The sequence below is a fragment of the Agelaius tricolor genome, unplaced genomic scaffold (genome assembly GCF_023055355.1).
Source record: "Agelaius tricolor isolate 1412-34295 unplaced genomic scaffold, bAgeTri1.0.p SCAF_5, whole genome shotgun sequence".
Classification (NCBI taxonomy): domain Eukaryota; kingdom Metazoa; phylum Chordata; class Aves; order Passeriformes; family Icteridae; genus Agelaius; species Agelaius tricolor.
The window spans coordinates 49722797-49739368 of NW_027269265.1; the positions used below are offsets into that span (position 1 = coordinate 49722797).

Sequence of the window (16572 nt, forward strand, 5' to 3'; positions counted from 1 at the left end):
CAGGAAGACTGTTTGCTACTTTCAGCCTAAATTCTGTAAACATTTCTATGCATGTTTAGTTTTCACCATGTGAGCAGTATCCATTTGGGTGAAGTTAAGGATGGCTGTAGCTGCACGTTGGAAACTTGACCTACTTTGCATATCATTATGCATGTAGCACAATTTTAGTCCAAGAGAGTGTCCTGGAGATGGGAAGTCTGAGTTGCGGAAGAGTCCGTTGAGGAAATGAAATCTAGCCAACTAATATGAATTAAATATTTTTGAACTTTAGTGTAATATGTTCATTCACAACTGGAGAAGTAGTAGGAATAACATAAGCATTAACAAAGATTAGAATTTATTCAGTGGCTGAGGCAGAAACCAAAAGAAGCTTGGATGGTGGCGACACACAGGTGATTTATGAGTGCCTTTTATGATTGGAACTGCAGATTTTGAAATTAGTTTACACTTTGCAAAGAGAGTTTTGTGTATTTTGAAAATGTAGATACGCCAAGATTTCAAAAAATTTTAATGTCAAGTCAGCTATGCATTGTCTTACTTGTACCAGGACACTGTAATAGCAATACTTAAAAATCCTCCTATCGAATGTGATGCAGGATTTTAAGTGTGAAGACTGAAGCTCATTACTAACTAAGAGTATTTCTACACATTATCTATTCCATTAACTTAGTTCCTGATACTGCAGAAGTTTAGATGCCCAGAATTATACAGAGTGAATAATTCTATTAGAGTAAATGGGACTCCTACAAATGTGTGAAGTGAAATGTGAGCGTGAAACAAGCGGGGCTGGGTCTTTTAATGGGAATCTTGTTATGCATAAATATAATTGGTATGTGAGGAGTCTTTAATGAATTAAGTCCCCAACAGGTTCCCTCCAGGTAGAGAAATAGGATAAGATGCAAAGTCCAAGAAGGGTAGGCCCCAGGTTTTTAGAGACTTATGTCCACATTCGCACACATCGAAGCAGATAGAAGCAGATATGGATCTGTCTAAATTGAGACAGGCATTCTTAGCATTTTTCTACTCAAGTGACTTGGTGTAAGTGACTTGTTCAGAAACACTCTGTAGGTTTGTAGCACAGCCAGGAATAGAACCCACATCTCCTGACTCACAGTTATAGACCAGACTTCTGCTCAAATTTGTGTGAAAACTTAATTGGGCATGTTTCTCTGTGAGGGGGAATTTATTAATATTGCTGCTACCTTAGAATGTTTTCTAATTTTCTTTATATGGTCCCATTCAATAAAGGTGTAGAGCTGAACGTGAGCTTTCTCTGAGTAGATGCTGAGCATCTGGTTTATACAAATGTTTTCCCACCAAAAAGGAAAACTTGGAACTGTAGATTTTTAATGCACAGATCTTGTGCTGTTGCAATGTTAAGAAGTCCTTGTTGTTATGAATGTGCATTATGAGTATATTGTACACAGTCCTGGTATGCAAATGTGTAGCATTCAGAGAAGTGAAATAATTCTGTGTTATTATTATCTTTGTAAATTGCATCTTAAGAGTTTGTTGAGGACTTTACGACGGCAGTTTTCTATAGTCACAGCTATACAGCACAAAGTGTTTCTTTCATTATTAACAATAACTGAGCCAATGAAAATGCTTTTAAATATACACCAGACAAGCAGTTATCCAGCTCTTCCTTCTTACCATCCACAAACCATCTTTTAGCATCTTATAAACGAGCATGTAAAATAGCTTTGTAAACATCTGCTTTTCATTGTTAATTGTCAGGGAAAACTAGAGATTTAAATGCTTCTTTTGTAGCATTCCTTAATCCTATCAGAAAGGAGAGCTCTAGATGCTTCTCCTTTCTCACTGCAGATAGCTTCCAGAGGCTGGGGGCTTTCTTCTATTTTCCTTTTAACTTCTTTTTCTTTTTTTTTTTTTTTGTAATATCAATAGTTTTTATTTACTTACAAACAGCTTGTTTCACACCTCAGTTTGAAAGGTCTTGCACATTCTAGTCTGTATGGCAACTCAGTAAATTTAAGCAAAATATACTATGGAATTATTGATTGCTGTATAAAATGTGTTGAAAATCTACATTTTTCTCTCATTACGATCTGCTCAGTATTTTCTTTCATATATAAACTATCAGGTCAAGTATTGTATCATACATATGCAATAAGAAAACAGGAGTATGTGTTCATACATAACATCAAAAATAATAAATAAAAAACTCACCCTCCTACAATACAATTATTATTTTTTTTAGAAACACTGCCTTTATTTTGGTTAGCTTTTCTGTTCTAATAATCAAGTCATTAATGTCAGTTGAGTGTGTCTGGCAGTGATTTACTTAAGGTAGCATTCATAACACACAGTAGCTGCATTATACAGGAAAAATAAATCTATTCATGTTACATTTCCTACCTTTAAAGCTTTTTTAAAAATCTTATATTATGGTCCTGGATTTGTAACATTTGACTTTTTCCTTTTTGCACGCACAAAAGGAACATTGATGATTCAAAACTATTTCATGTTTTATATTTTGTAGACAGGAATAAATCTTTTTTTATGTTTTTTTTTTTTTTTTCCAAATCTGCTCTATTTGGGAAAAGATACTTTTTTCACTTAGAGTTTGAACATTTCCGTAGCTTTCGTCTTTTAATTTTGGTGTTTTGAAGTCAAAGTCTGCTTAAGTAATTCCTCCAGCACAGTCATTATTTTAGAATAATTTGAATTTTTCCCTGTTTTGTTAATTAAATAATAATTTAAGGGTACCATTACCTATTAATGTTTTTATTCCTGCTATTCAAGATTTACTTCTAGAACTTCATAAAAGAATTGTTACACGGACCTTAGCATCACTGCATGTAAAATTAATTGAAATGACATATTGTTGCAGTTTCTATGACAACCATATCATGATGCTGATGCTCTCAAAAATTTATAAACTACTATTTCAACTATGTTAATAGCACTGAGTAGAGCTAACATTTATTTACTTAATATTCTTATTAGAATCAAGCTTTTAATACTTCATGTTAAAAAAATCAGAAAAAGGTGTGTGTCGGTATTTTTCGTTTGTCTGATGTTGCTTTTTTTGTGAAGGAATTCTGGCTTTCTATGAGAACCTTTTTAAAATCTAACTGTGCTATGTTATGTTGACAAAGGGCTTATTCACTCAAAACAAAGAGAATGTATATCATCACTCACAAACTTTTAAACACAAAATTCCAAAAGAACTCTGACAGTGCAATCCACAGCAAAAAGCAGTCTTGTTTTGCTAGTGGAATATTTAAAGCCAGTTTATTCCTATTTCTATTGTCCTAGATGCTAAACCTCAAATGCTTGTGACATGAGAGTACTGATTCACTAGCATGACATACATAAATAAAATCACAAGCTGAAGTGTCTTCATGATCAGGCACAGAGTTATAAACCCCCTAAAAATATTTACTTATTACTGCCTTGTTTTATTGTAAATGGGAAATGTGAAAAGGCTTAGCCTGGTAACTTGAATTCTTTTTTTCCATATTAAATACATACCTTTAGTATAATCACGTTATTCCATCAATCTGCAGGCTTTTAGAAGTTAGCTGATTTTAACAGTTTGACAGGGAACTCTATTACTCAGGCAACACTCACGTTGGAATCAATGAGTGTTTTACTTGAGGAAAAAATTTAGGACCAATGTAAGATGCCTTATTCAAGTTACTTCATAATTACATAGATTGCAATGGCTTAAAAAATAGTGAGCTTTGCTCTCCAAACATAGTAATTTTATTCAGTCTAACTTGCACTTATTAAAAAAGTGTGTTTTCTATTCAAAATGTGTGATTCTCATATAGAAGACTTATTGATCATTGATCCAAATAGGAAATAAAACACCTTGATCTTTCAGTCATTTGTCTTAGGAAGATTCCAAAACAGTCCAATCACATTTACTTCACTTCAGTCTTAAATCTGATATTACCCTGGAAAAACGTTTCATATAATTGAATGTTTGAATACGTTGAGATCATGTCGCATTTCAGTTTTACCAGTATGAGTGCTTTCAGCAGTTTCTGCCCAACATTCCCGATCTACTAAGCTATATTTAAACATGTTTTGAAAGATTTATACAGTGATTTGCTTCTTAGTCAACTTTGTTGCAAGAAGTTACTACTACATTTTTGGGTAAGAAAATGTGAAGTGCCCAAAGAGGAGAGGAGGGAGGAGGACATGGTGTGGGATATGCCATGATATTTACAAGCTCCAAATAAAACTGGACAGCTTGAAACAACTCCCTACCTCAAAATATCTTTGTAGACATTTTAACCTCTTGTCTTGGTATTTTCTAAACTGTTAATCCTTTCCAGCATCATCATTTTTAGTCTCTTCATACAAAGCGTGCACTTCACATGCACAGGACTTGAGTTTCTGGATGAAACAACTGGCAGTGACATGAGCCTACAAGATTAGGCCGTATTGTCACAAATCCAGAACACCTTGAAACCAATGCAATTTATAAGTGCACAGTGGTAGTACTATAAAATACAAATATGTTGCCCTATCTTGAGGATTCCTTTTATTTCTGTTAATGTGGCATGTATATGTGGCTAAGTGGTAATACATTTATTTGCAGTGTGGGCCAGTCTCCAGGTCAAAGACAACTTTGTTTATTTATTTTAACCTTCAGGGTTGTTTTTTCATATTTTTGTTTGGTTTTATTTGGGTCTTTTTGTTTGTTTGGATTTTTTTTTTTTACTCAGTATATGTTTGTAGCACAATAGTTCAGTCATGGACTTAAAAAATTGTGCTTTGCTGGTGGGGTAATTTTTTATTTGAGGGGGTGGGTGTATGAAACAAAAATAAACTGATGGAATAATTGCAGTGTTACAATAGAAAGCCTATACACGCTCGATTGAATTCCAGCATGTGCTGTCAGAATGGGACACTGCCAGTGAAAAAATAAAAGCACCGTGGTGTGCTGATAGGGGTTTGCAGTCATCATGTTTCAGCGAGGGCTTTTGTGCCACTGAGATTCTAGGGGAAGATCCTCAGCAACTTTCATGTTTAGACCACTGACCTAGAGTTTATTCTGGGCTGGAATATAAAATAGAGCTGCTGTGGGCTGAAAGGGGTCCTGTAGCATGAGTCCCCTCTCAGCCCCTCTAACATGTGTGCAGGTACAGCTCTACCTGACACACATCTTCCTGTCCCCCCTCATACCCGAGACAAGCTCTGCTATTCCCAGCTGAAGCTGGGAAAATTGGTATAATATGTGAGGCTACACAGGTGCATGCCTCAGTATGAGTGTGATGATTGCTCTAAACATCTCTGCCATGGCTTTGGGTTGCTTCTGGAAAAGTGCATTTAAAATCACTGTTAATCTTGAGCTGCGTTTTTGTATGTTAGCGGTGGTTTGTGGTCATCCTGTTGTACAGAGATGGGAGGTGAAAAATTATTAAGATGACAAAAAGGCAAATCCAGCTGTTAGCTGAAATTCCCAGATTAGGAGGAGCAGATGCATTTCAGTGGAAATATTTGCACCTTCCACAGTCACGCTACTGTTTTTCTACTTTAACTCTGTGCATGAAAAGCATCAGGTGATTCCAATCTTAAGGTGATTCCTAATCACAGCTGAATGTAATTGCCATCTTTTGGAGCTCGTTATTAGAGTTCATTTGATTCAGGTGTGGAGGTTATTCTGCCGGTGCAACTACTAGGTGAGAGTTAAGGGACTTAAACCTTGCCGGTGCAGTCAGTGCTTTTCTGGGTGCCAGGATGCCCTGACGTGATGGATGCTTTCCAGTAGCTGGGATGCTTTCCACCAGCTGCTAAAAGCCTCCTGAGAGGAACCCCCTTCTGGGTTAAAGCTTTCCATGAGAGGTGAGTGATGTGTTGTGCCCCTGTACAAATGGATCTGTCTCCTGCACTAGATCTGTTTCCATAGCTTTCATGTGCCTGGAGCATGCCTTAGAAACTCATCGTGCTGAGCCTTGTCCACAACTTTCAGCAGAGTCACCCCAGGTAATGTCCATGGGTGGTGACAGCCGAGTCTTATTTTCTTTTTTTCCCATTCCCCTTCCTGTAATAGGAATATAAACAAAACCCCAGCCTCAAGCTTGAAATCGCCTAAAAGACCTGAGAAGGAAAATCTTCCAGGAAAGTCCTGGAAGTGCAACTGGCCTAATTTTGGCCGGGGAAGGAGGCGGCAAGAGGCTGGGCAGAGGAGCCAGCAGTGCTCCCTGGCACACGCTCCGAGGGACGCTGCCTTCCAGCAGGGGGGTCGGAGGGGATTTACAGGGAGCGGTGCCGGCGGGAGGAGCGGGCCGGGATGCGCTCTGCCCTACTCGCCCCAATCCTCCGAGGAGCGCCCAGCCACGGCGAGACAGGCGAAGGAGGGAGAAAGTCTCGGGGCAGGGGGGTTAAGGAAAACACCGGTGCGGTGCTTTCGCTTTGTGTATTCCCATCTCCTCGATTCTCCTTAAATTCTCCCCGTCTTTCTCCGGCCCGTGAGAGCGGGCGGGAGGCAGCGGCGTGCGCCGTCCCGGAGCCGCGGGCGCTGCGGGCTGCCCGCGGTGCAGCCCCGACGGCCCCGTCCGCCCTGCGCGGGGTCTCCGCGGCCGCGGCGCGTTCGGCTGCCCCGGGAGCGCTCGGTGCGGGGCCCGCGGCCGCCTCACGGTGGCGCGGTAAGCACATGGACAGGCCCGGGCGGCCGGGAGCGCGCTCCGCTCTGCCTTCCCTGGAATAACAGTCCCGGTAATGCCTCGGATAAATCAAACCGCTGCTACAGCGGCGCAGGGACGGGCGGTGCGCGATGCTCCGCGCCGGCGGAAGGTGTTTGAGCCTCCCCGGTCGGCGCAGGGCCCGGCGGCATCGGAGCGAGGGTCTGCGGCATCACAAGAGCGCGGTCTCACCTGGGGTTAGTTTCCCCCTCCCCCTCTCCGTCTCACTCCTCCCCCAGCCCCTCAGGAGAAGTTTGCAAAGAATGTGATGGAGAGTGTAAAGCGGCAGATGCCGACGTTAAGCTCCGGCTCGGTTCGGGCCCGAGGAGCTGAGCCACAGCCCCGAGCCGCCGCCCTGGTTAGCGCAGCAGCGCGCCCCTGGCAGCCGGGGTACCCGTGGGGGGACGAACACAATGTAGAGTCAGCTTACCTCCGAGCCGAGGGACAGCCCGCTCCGGGCAGCGGGAGCAGCGCGGCTCCTGCCGCCCGCCCCGGCCGGTCCTCACCGCGCTCCGGCAGCGCCGCCGCGCCCGCCCCGCCGGGCTCCGCTCCCGCCGGGCTCCCCCCGCCCCCGGCGGGCAGCCCCCGCCTCAGCCCCGCGCACATCCGCGACTCGGGGGCACCGTTCCGAGGCAATCCTTGCCGGGGCAAATCCCCCGAGGCTTCTCTCCGCCAGAGCGTGGAACAAAATTGCCGGTTCCCCTGAGTTTTTGTCAGGCTGTGCTGGCGCTCGGGAGCAGGTAAGGCGGCTGCTGGCTGCCAGCGATTCCCGCTGCACTTGCAGCGAGCAGCAGGAGCCGGTGGAAGTGGGAGTGTGGTCTGCTCTTCATTAGGGAGGGGGGAACGGACCCTGGAGGTGATGCAGTGAAACACTTCTACTCCCTTGCATTGTGTTTGTCACAGACCACGGGCGCTCTCCTTTTATAACATTCACTTCAAGCGTTCTCAAACCCAACCGGAATAAGTTCTGATCCTCCCCTTTAGTTTACATTGGGGTTGTCAAAGGATTAAATAAATGAAACTTTATTTGACCGTGGAGTTTACAGACCTTGGGATCCCTGCGCGCTCTGGCCTTATTCTAATTCTATAGCGGTAATTACCCTTCGTTTCTTTAAGTGCAATAGATTTATTGCCTTAGAGACTATGCACAGTTTGATTGAATTATTCATTTTTTTTTCTTTGGTGTAGACTGCATCTGGGGACTGATGTGACGTGTAGATTTTTTTTTCAGGAACAAAGGGAATGTGGAAATGAAAGAGAGAGGGAGAGAGAGGCTGGCAGATGTGATGAGATGCGGTGAAGGTGTATCCAGCTTGGCACTCCCACTCCTCTCTTCTCCTCTCATTGCAGCCCTGGGTGACTCTCAGGCTAACACAAACAGCTTTTCTTCCGCAGCCTGCCCTCTGTCACTGTAAGTACAACAGCCTTCTCTTATCAGCATGCAAATTCCAGCCACTCACTACCTTAGCCTGGTGTTTGCACTTTAGATTTACAGAAGGGACCTTTAAAATGAACTTTCCGAGACAGGAAGGGGTTTTCATGTCGAACTTGCTTTTATTTTCTTTGTAAAAGTTTATGTGGTTTTTCCAGTTCTCTCTTCCCCCCCTTCTTTTTTTTTTTTTTTTTTTTTTTGAACGGCGGGGGCGTGGAGCGGGGAGATTGTTGCTGCGGCTTTTTCCTTCGCAATCAAGATGATGCACAGTTTAAAATGAAATTAAAATCTCCTTGATCCTTTTTCTGCCAAGACAATACATTTTGTTGGCAGATGACGCTGTAAGGAATTCAGAGTTTTTGTTTTCAGGCAGATCTTTAGCTTTGAGTGTTACAAAATGCAAAGGTCCCCTAAATTTGGAGGAGTTCGCCAGAGGTTCTTGTTCTAGGGGAGCTCGTATCAGCTGATGGGTTTGCTTTTGAAGAAACGTGCAGCAATTTACTTCTATCTAGTCTAACAAAACTTTTTCCCAATCGGATTATCAGGCTTTAACTTCTTTTCCTTTAGCTTTCTCTCAGATGCTGTTGATTATTTCGCAAAAGTTTCTCTGAACATCTTTAGCAAGCCTGTAACAAGCCTTCATTGTCGGACAGTGTCCGCAGAGGGAATTTATAAACATGCCTCTTAATTGTCCGGCATTAACTGGGGTGAGAGGGCAGTTTAGAAGTGGGTGAGTGACTTTTAAAGTGAAATTTCTTGCCCTTTGAATCCAAAACTTCTGAGACTGTTCCGCCAACTCTGCAGGAGTTGCAGGTTTGCTGCTCAGGTTAAAGATGCGGTACGTACAACTTAGCACACAGACAGGTTGCCTCGCTTGTTGAACATTGCTTTACTTTAGGGCATTTGGTGAGACACACGGCGTAAAATGTCATGAGAGCTGTGCCCAGGTAAGTGCCCCGAGCTGATGTGAGCGCCTGCGGTCCCTTCCCTGTGCAGGCACCCCCAGCAGGTCAGCATCCCTCCTCAACATCTGCCTGCCTTTAGCCTTCCTGAAGCCAAAGCGAGGGCAGTCATCCCAAACGCGGTTTCTAAAAGTGGGGTGACGCTCCAAGTGAAAGCGTTTTCTTGTTTCTCGGCACGTGTGTACGGATCCGCACGGCGGGTGTTCACTTATGCAAACAAAGAGGGCATCACAATTATCCCCGTGCAGCGCGCACACACACACACTCGCATTTGCATACAATGCCCAAGGAATCCTCTTTTCCTGCCGCCGAGAAGTTGCCGCTCTCCGGCGCTGCGAGTTACATCTGTAACTTAATTGATCACACAGGGGAAGCAACAAGCTGGGGAGCGTTCCTTGCGCTCCGCATGGCAGCGTGGCCGCATCCCCGCCGTGTCCTGCCCCAAGCCAGTGTCATTCCCTGCACTGGAATTTCGGGAGTGCAGCGGGATGCTCCCCCGATTTGGAGCCAGGTGGGCGGTTAGATTCAGCTGATGCCTTAATTATCTCTTGTCCCATTCCCGCTTCGTGTTTAATAAGGCGCTACATTTGAGGAGGGCTTGGGTTGTTTTTTTCCTTTCTATTTCTTGGAAGAAAAAAAAACTTCCAGCAACAAATTACTAGAGTTGCAGACTGAGGCGGACTATTCGTCCTTGTATTCTGATTTATATCTCATTTCTTATATAGCTCATTTAATTTTTTAAAAAATCTTTTTGCGTGCCAAAGCTACACTAGTTGTGCAAAAAGTCAAGGTATTTCCTTTACTTGCAGCAGGTTTAAATGTGTTACAAGGAAAGCGTTAGTGGTTAATCACGGGAATTCTTATAATTACAGATGAAAAATGACAGAGTAATATCTTGAAAGGCAGCAATTTACTGTTGTTAATTCCATACACCGAGTAACTGCAGCAAGGTGAATACTTTGAATTAGCCGAATGCAGGTGAATACAAACTCAGTATTTACAATCATACAATTTCCCCTTATCTCGGAATGTCACTTTTTTAGTGTCTTTTATTAAAATTGAAAGAATGCATGGGAATTAGCTACTATGCCCTCGTCAGCTAATTTGATGATAAAGCTTTACTAGATAATTATAAAGTTCTATTTCAAGGTGCTTGCTACTTGCCGAATAGGACTTGGTAACTCCTTTTATTGTAGTGGAATTGCCGAAAATGTTGTATAAAACAGGTCCGCTATTCCAAGAGGTTCTGACTTACAACTCCTTTTCCCTGAACTCGGCTTGAGAGGGGCGATAGCACCTCGGATAGCAGAGGATGCAACGTGCATGCCTCCAGCAGTGTGTCGAGTTTTACAGCTTGTTAACAAAATGAATCAGAGCCAGGTCATATCTGTCCTGTGCCATCGCGTTAATGTTCAATTTTCATCACGTCCTGCTGAAGCCAGGTTCATTCGCAGTGGGGCTGAGTGTGCTTCTGGGTCTAACCTAGCCTGCAAATTTCTACTTGAGAGAGGAAGAAAGTGAAATCAGGCTCTCTCCTCGTCTTTTTGGCCTCTATAAGTTATGAAGCTATTTTAAAATTAAAAAGTTTGTCTGTTACTAACTGTTCCAGGCGCCTTCTGGAAAATGGGGAGAAAGTGCCAAAAATACAGAGATGAATCAACAACTTCTCTCTCTCATTTTGTGGGCTTGAGGTTGCTTTCCGCACTCCCATCTTAACAACAGTTTAGCCTAGGTGTGAATAATATCAAAAGAGGGAGACGTTCGCTCTGCAGCGCTGTTTGCCCACCTGATCTGCGGGCCCCTGACAGTTTGAAAGACTCCTTTATGTTTACCTTTGGAATGCAAAAATACAGCAGGGACACTTTCTTGGGTTTGCAGTACTCTGCCACTGGTTGATTTTCTCCTCAGCTCCTTATAGTTTTTCCCTTCTTTCTCCCAGATCTTCCAACCCCCCCCCCCCCCCCCATCCCCAATTAGCACTTCCAAGAGAGCGTGAGTTCCTAAATTGGTATTCAAGCTGATATTCCAGTCCTTATCTGTTGCCTTTTGGTAGGCAGAGAGAGGGATATTTATATATTGCCGCTGCTAAAATTTCTCGTCGTCGCCACGAGAATCCCAACTTCAGCTCGAGTCCGTCCTAAATCAGTTTTTTCCCTCCGGCCGTACCTGTCTTTCCCTTTTCACTGCACTCACTTTTCACCTTTCTGCTGAAGCCATCACTAAATAGTTTGTGGACTCTGAGTGCCTTCTCTCCCTTTCCTCTCCCCCGGGTCCCTGTGGCTGGACTCCCATCTCTGGTGTAATTTATACTTTCCATTTCATCTCTCCCCCCGCCCCCCTTTTAAATTTTTTTTTTTGTAAATTTTTTTTAAAATATTTTTCCCCTCCCGGCCGTGCTGTGGGATCGGGCTCTTCAGAGACCCATTTATCAGCTGTCACTAAGCGCTTGCTGAGTGCTTCCCTCTCGTCGTCCGCGCTCCCTCCCCACGCCGCCAGCCCTTCCCTCCTCCTGCACATCGTCTTTTCTCCAGATCTTTTTTTTTTTTTTTTTTTCTCCCCCTTGTAATTTTATTTTCCCGGTGTATCCCGTGAGCCGGCGGGACTCTCCCGGCGTGTGTGTGTGTGTGTGTCCCCGGCGGCGGAGGGAGGGCGGAGGGCGGGCCGGCCCCGTGTGACACGGCTCCCCCCCCGCGCCGCCCCGGCCCCGCGAACCGGCTCCCCCGGGACCCCCCCGCTCCCCCTCCTCCTTTTCCGGCCCCCGCCCCGCCCTCGCACCCCCTCCCCGGTAACTTTCTAGTACCTTTCCTCACCACTCCGGGCAATCAGTGGTCATTAGCGGGAGCGGAGCGGTGTAGGGTTTCATGTGTCTAATGGCCCTGTGAGTGGTGATAGCTGCGCGGGGATGCGGCTGGCAGCCCGCGCCGATTTCACTTTCTGTTTTGTGCTCACTTTCTCCGCAGTTGTTGCTCTCCCCGCTCGCTCCCAGCCTCTCTCTCTCTCTCTCTCTCTCCCTCTCTCTCTCTCTCTCTCTCTCTGTGTCTCTCCCTCCCTTCCCCTCTCCCTCCTCTCTCTCCCTGTGTTGTCTCATCTTGCCTGTGCTGTCTGGGCGGGGGAGCCCTGCCTCCTTTTGCCTTCCTCAGATCAATGCCCTGGCCACTCACTTTCTGATGTTGCACGACGGGAAATGCTTTGAATACTTACGACATGGCCGCTCACATTGATTGCCAAGATTGACAGCAGTAACCATCGCCTTCACTTGTTTCAGGAGGAAAAAAAAAAAAATGAACCTGATTGTAACCAAATCTCCAGGCAACCCATCCGCAAACTTCTAACGATCGGGATCCTGCACATCCATGGCCCGGAGAAACACCAGCAGACTCTAGTTCATTTATTTTATTTTACCGAATTACTACCCATTTATTCCTCTCCCCTCCCTCCCCCCCCCTTCACCTCCTTCCCTCTTTTTTTTATTTTTTTAATTTTTTTTTTTTAATGAAAATTACCGAAGCGCGTTGCAAAAAAAAAAAAAGGAGGCTCTCCCAGTGCTTTGTGCCACACTGGATCCCGAGGAGGTAACCAGGAAAACCAGCCCTATTGTGTTGTATACCTGTTGTTTGCTGTGGTGTGTAGTGCTGCGTGGCTTGGTGGCGGTGGCGGTGGTTTAATGGGTTTTCGCTGGATTTATGTCGCTTTGCAGGAGAGAATTCAGTTCCCCCTGCGCTGTCTTTAATGGGTTATTAGTTGCAATTGAGTGAAGCAGCAGCGTCCGGAGATAGATCTGTTGTTTAGCTTTTTAACATTGCTGAATTCACCCCTTCCCCCGCCTCCCCCTGCACGATTATTTACTTTGATATCACGAGGGTGTTGTGTTTCTTTTTTCTTCCTTTTCTTTTTTTTTTTTTTTTTTTTTTTTCTCTTCTCTTCTCTTTAGGGAAAAGTAGTTATAGTCTCGTCCCCGTGCGAGTTTCCGGGGCTGTTTGAATCCCGAGGTTTCCGAGACGTTAAGGGACCCCAGTACCTTGAAATCACAACACTTTCTCATCCTTCCCGAGTAGAGTTTATTTTAAAATGTAGTGACAGATCAGCGTTGTATTTTAAGATCACCCACGGCAGGCGAACACATGGTGCGGGAAGATATTGTACGTAAGGAACTAACACGAGAGGGAGAAAGAGAGGAAAAATAAAATCCGAAATAAATCTTTGAGAGCGGAGCGCTGCTGTCATTGCTCCCAAGTGCTCGCGTGGGTTTCTCCTGGCGGATAACCCCGAGAGACGCGGGATGGAGAAAGGCGAGGGGAGTTTAGTGGTGCTTGTGGGTTCTGCGCGAAGTTTGAGGTGGGTGAGTGCTTTGAAGTTGGCCGGGGACGGCTGCGGGGAGCACACAAAGCTGCGGGAGCGGCGGCGGCCGTGCCGCGCTCGGCCACGGCGCGGCGCTGTCCCGAGGAGCCGCCGCCGCCGCCTTATCTCCGCCGGCAGAGCCCTGGATAAAGTTATACCGAAAACTTTAAAATCGATATCGCGCCCTAATTCGTGATACACAGGGAGGGGGAAGAAGGCAGTCCATCATCAGAGAGCTCTGTTTACACCCGGGGAAGGGGAGATGCGTGCCGCTTTGTGGCAACAGTCGACCTGGGATTTCTTGCTGCCTTAGCTCTTTGCCGGAGGTCATGCAAATCGACCTTAAAAGAATGCATAAGCCATAAATTAAAATAAACCCTTAGCCAGAGGCTGATCCATAAGTAGACAATACCTAACCTGGACAAAACGGCTTCCTTTGCGAGCTGAAAAAAAGAATAGTGCCTAAACTAAATGCAAAGTAAGTTTTCAGGAAGTATTTCACTTACTATTATTACTGTTATTCTTCTTTTAAAATAAAATAGTGGCAGTTGCAACAAGCTAGCGCAGCTGTTTGCAGGCGGTGCTGCCGGATACGAGTGAGGCAAGGTGTGTCTGGTGGAGAGCTTGTTCTTTTCCTGGGTTTCACTACCTTGGAAGCTGTTTATTTCTTTGGATTGGGGATAAGAAGCCTCTTTTACCGTACAAGCAATTTGATGTTTTATCTCGGATAACGCCGAAGAGTTTATGGCCAAATCTGGGTTGTCTGCAACTGTCACATGCGCGCACACAAGCTGTGTCTGTATATAATAGTCTCGGGGCTTGTTTTTTTTCCCGCAGTTTTTGACAATTGTTCCATTCATGATCCTGAAAGGAATCATCAGTGGGAGCTAATGAGTGCGCCTCTGCGGCTTGCCCTGCTCCGGGGAGGAGCGGGCACCGGCGCTGCCCGCTCGTGTAATGCATGCACGCGTGTACCGGCGGCGGGGTCGCGGCCGGCTGTAGCCAGGGCAGAGGGAGAGCGGGCAGGCGCGATGCGGGCAGGTAGCTCCGGGCGTGCCGAGCCGCCGGAGCGCGTCCCCGGGCCGGCAGCGCCGGGCGCGGCCCGAGCCGTGCGCCGCGGCCCGGAGGTCACGGCAGGCACCGCTCCTGTCCGGCCGAGCGCTGCCTCCGCTTCCTGCGGGCCGCCCCACCGTGGGCTTTGCTGCGGTTTTGTTATTCGTGAAAGGACGGGAAGGAGTGAAAGTGGCACCGTGAAAGGACAATTAGTGTTGCGTCTGAGTGGCCGGGGTGGGGGGGAAGGGGGGCCGCAGGGAAAGGCAGCCCGGTGGGAGCCTGGGGACGGCAGATTAGTGCTGTCCTAGGGGTGTTTCCCAAAAACAGAGAGGTGAAACTTTCTGTGATAAAGTAATATATCTTCGCCTGCTGTTCGTAGATAAGGTATATGTTTATTAAGCAAATTTAAATAGCCTTCGGCACACAAGCGGCACTTTGTTCCTGCTGCTTTCTTTTACCCTCACTTTAACATTTTTTTGCCATTTCCATCTTCAGTGCTGATCGTGAGGACAGGAGAACAGTTCTACCCAGTCCTCGAACAGAGTTTGAAGTCCAAAAATTAACGAATTTCCCTTTCTGTATTCGTGTAATGGAGCAATTTTGAAACCTGTTTTGAGACTTCGACTTGACTTGACTTGTTTTATTGACGTGCTTGTGCCCACTCATTTAATTAAGCCATTATAATACCATAAAGTAAATAATAAGAATGAATGTGAGATATGTGCATGCAGCCTGCCATTAAATACGAACATTTCCCTGGAAAGGACCCTTTAAAAAACTTTTTTTCAGTACCCCATGATTCTTTGGCAAGATCTTATTGCAGGTTTTTGTTTTGAGCCAGGATATTTCGTGGGTTTTTGTGCTCATGACGTTACATGCACACTACGCTTGGAATATAAACAGCAAGCGTACCTAGCAGCTCATTCTAGTAAAACTAAGGAATAATTATTTATAGTGAGTACATTTAAAAGAAAATAATGAGGTCATTTGGAGTATGCTGCAGTTTGAAGTAGCTCGACACCTGGCAGAAACTACATACGCGTTTTCTTCAGACTCTGCACTATCCATAACTTTTCCTTATAATACATTCTTGTGTTAAGTGAGAAAGGCTGTTTGTAAAACAATCCCCTGGCTGGTTCCAGTATTGGGTGAAGCTGATCCTGTAATGGCATTTTGTTTTGAACAGTTGCTGTAGTTGAAGTTCCCTCATAAGGTAAGGTGGCACTGGGTCTGAAAGGAGGTCCAAATGCCACATTTATAATTAGACTGCCAATTCAGCACATTGTATCTATTGCTATACAGGGATATACTGCTGTGTCTGGTCTCTCAATAGACTGTATTCAGAATTAGCCAATTCAACTGCTTAAACTTTGGAGTCAAATTTAGAATAGGCAATGAGAGAAGGAAAGAAAGAAAACAATAATGCTTTCTTTTTTTCCCTCAGCTAGCTATTAAAAGCCAAAGAATATACGGAAACCAACCCAGGCACTGCTCTTGGAAGCCCTGCACCGAGCGCAGCCTGGCCAGCCTCGCCTGCAAAACCATTTTGAAGCGCGCTTCTCCAGGGGGAGGGGAAGGTGAGCCCTGGGCATCGCTCCCAGCGCCGCTCTCCAGGCCGCTTCCCGGGCCGCGCCGCCCGCCCGCAGCCGGGGAGGGGGAGCGGGGCCGGGGCCGGCGGGTCAGCCCGGCCCAGCCCAGCCCAGCCCGGCCCTGCCCTGGGCTGCAGCGACCCCCGGAGCCCCCGGTCCCCGCTCGGGGCGGGAGCGGCCGCGCCGGGGACCCCGCACGTGTGCCCGCCGTGTCCCCGGGGGGCTGGCGGCTCCCGGCCCCTTCCCTCCTGTCACACTCCTCTGGGCCCGCTTCCCCCGGCCTCCTCGCCGGGAACTTTAATTCATTCAGCGATGAGCGCCTAAGAGGCCCTTTGGTCGGCAGTCTCGCATCCTCTGCTAAACGCATTATTCCCTCCCTCCCTCCCTCCCTCCTCCCTGCAGCGCAGTGCTCCGTCTCGGTTCTGCTGGGAGGCTGAACTGGGCTGCCTCAGCGCTCCCTCGGTTTCCTTCTCTGCTAGATGGCAGGGTGCAAGGCAGTGCCATGTGTATAACACAGCATAAAGGGAGCGAGACAG

General features: G+C 46.1%; 1 protein-coding gene and 1 long non-coding RNA gene across 18 annotated transcripts in view; one reads left to right on the forward strand and one right to left on the reverse strand.

Annotated features, from left to right (window-relative positions):
* Nucleotides 1-7924: 7924 nt before the first annotated feature.
* The window catches only part of SOX6 (SRY-box transcription factor 6), a 370607-nt gene continuing 361959 nt past the window's right edge, over nt 7925-16572 (forward strand). For 13 of the 15 annotated variants that reach the window (XM_071427878.1, XM_071427887.1, XM_071427890.1 and 10 more), the window contains exon 1: nt 12305-12628. The gene's annotated coding sequence lies outside the window, so the exon portion shown is untranslated. Of the gene's footprint in view, nt 8074-12304; nt 12629-13728; nt 13873-16572 lie in introns of those variants that run through there. The other 2 variants (XM_071427882.1, XM_071427881.1) reach the window with 2 other exon arrangements.
* On the reverse strand, nt 8197-14657 carry LOC139590349 (uncharacterized). Of its 3 annotated transcripts, XR_011679312.1 has the most exons (5): nt 13901-14652; nt 12903-13735; nt 12664-12780; nt 11857-12311; nt 8197-9263 (listed from the first exon to the last, which is right to left on the reverse strand). It is a non-coding gene; the product is annotated as an uncharacterized lncRNA (long non-coding RNA). The 3 variants fall into 3 exon arrangements; XR_011679313.1 differs by having other exon boundaries at nt 12258-12311; nt 12664-13735; nt 13901-14657; XR_011679311.1 differs by having other exon boundaries at nt 12664-13536; nt 13901-14650.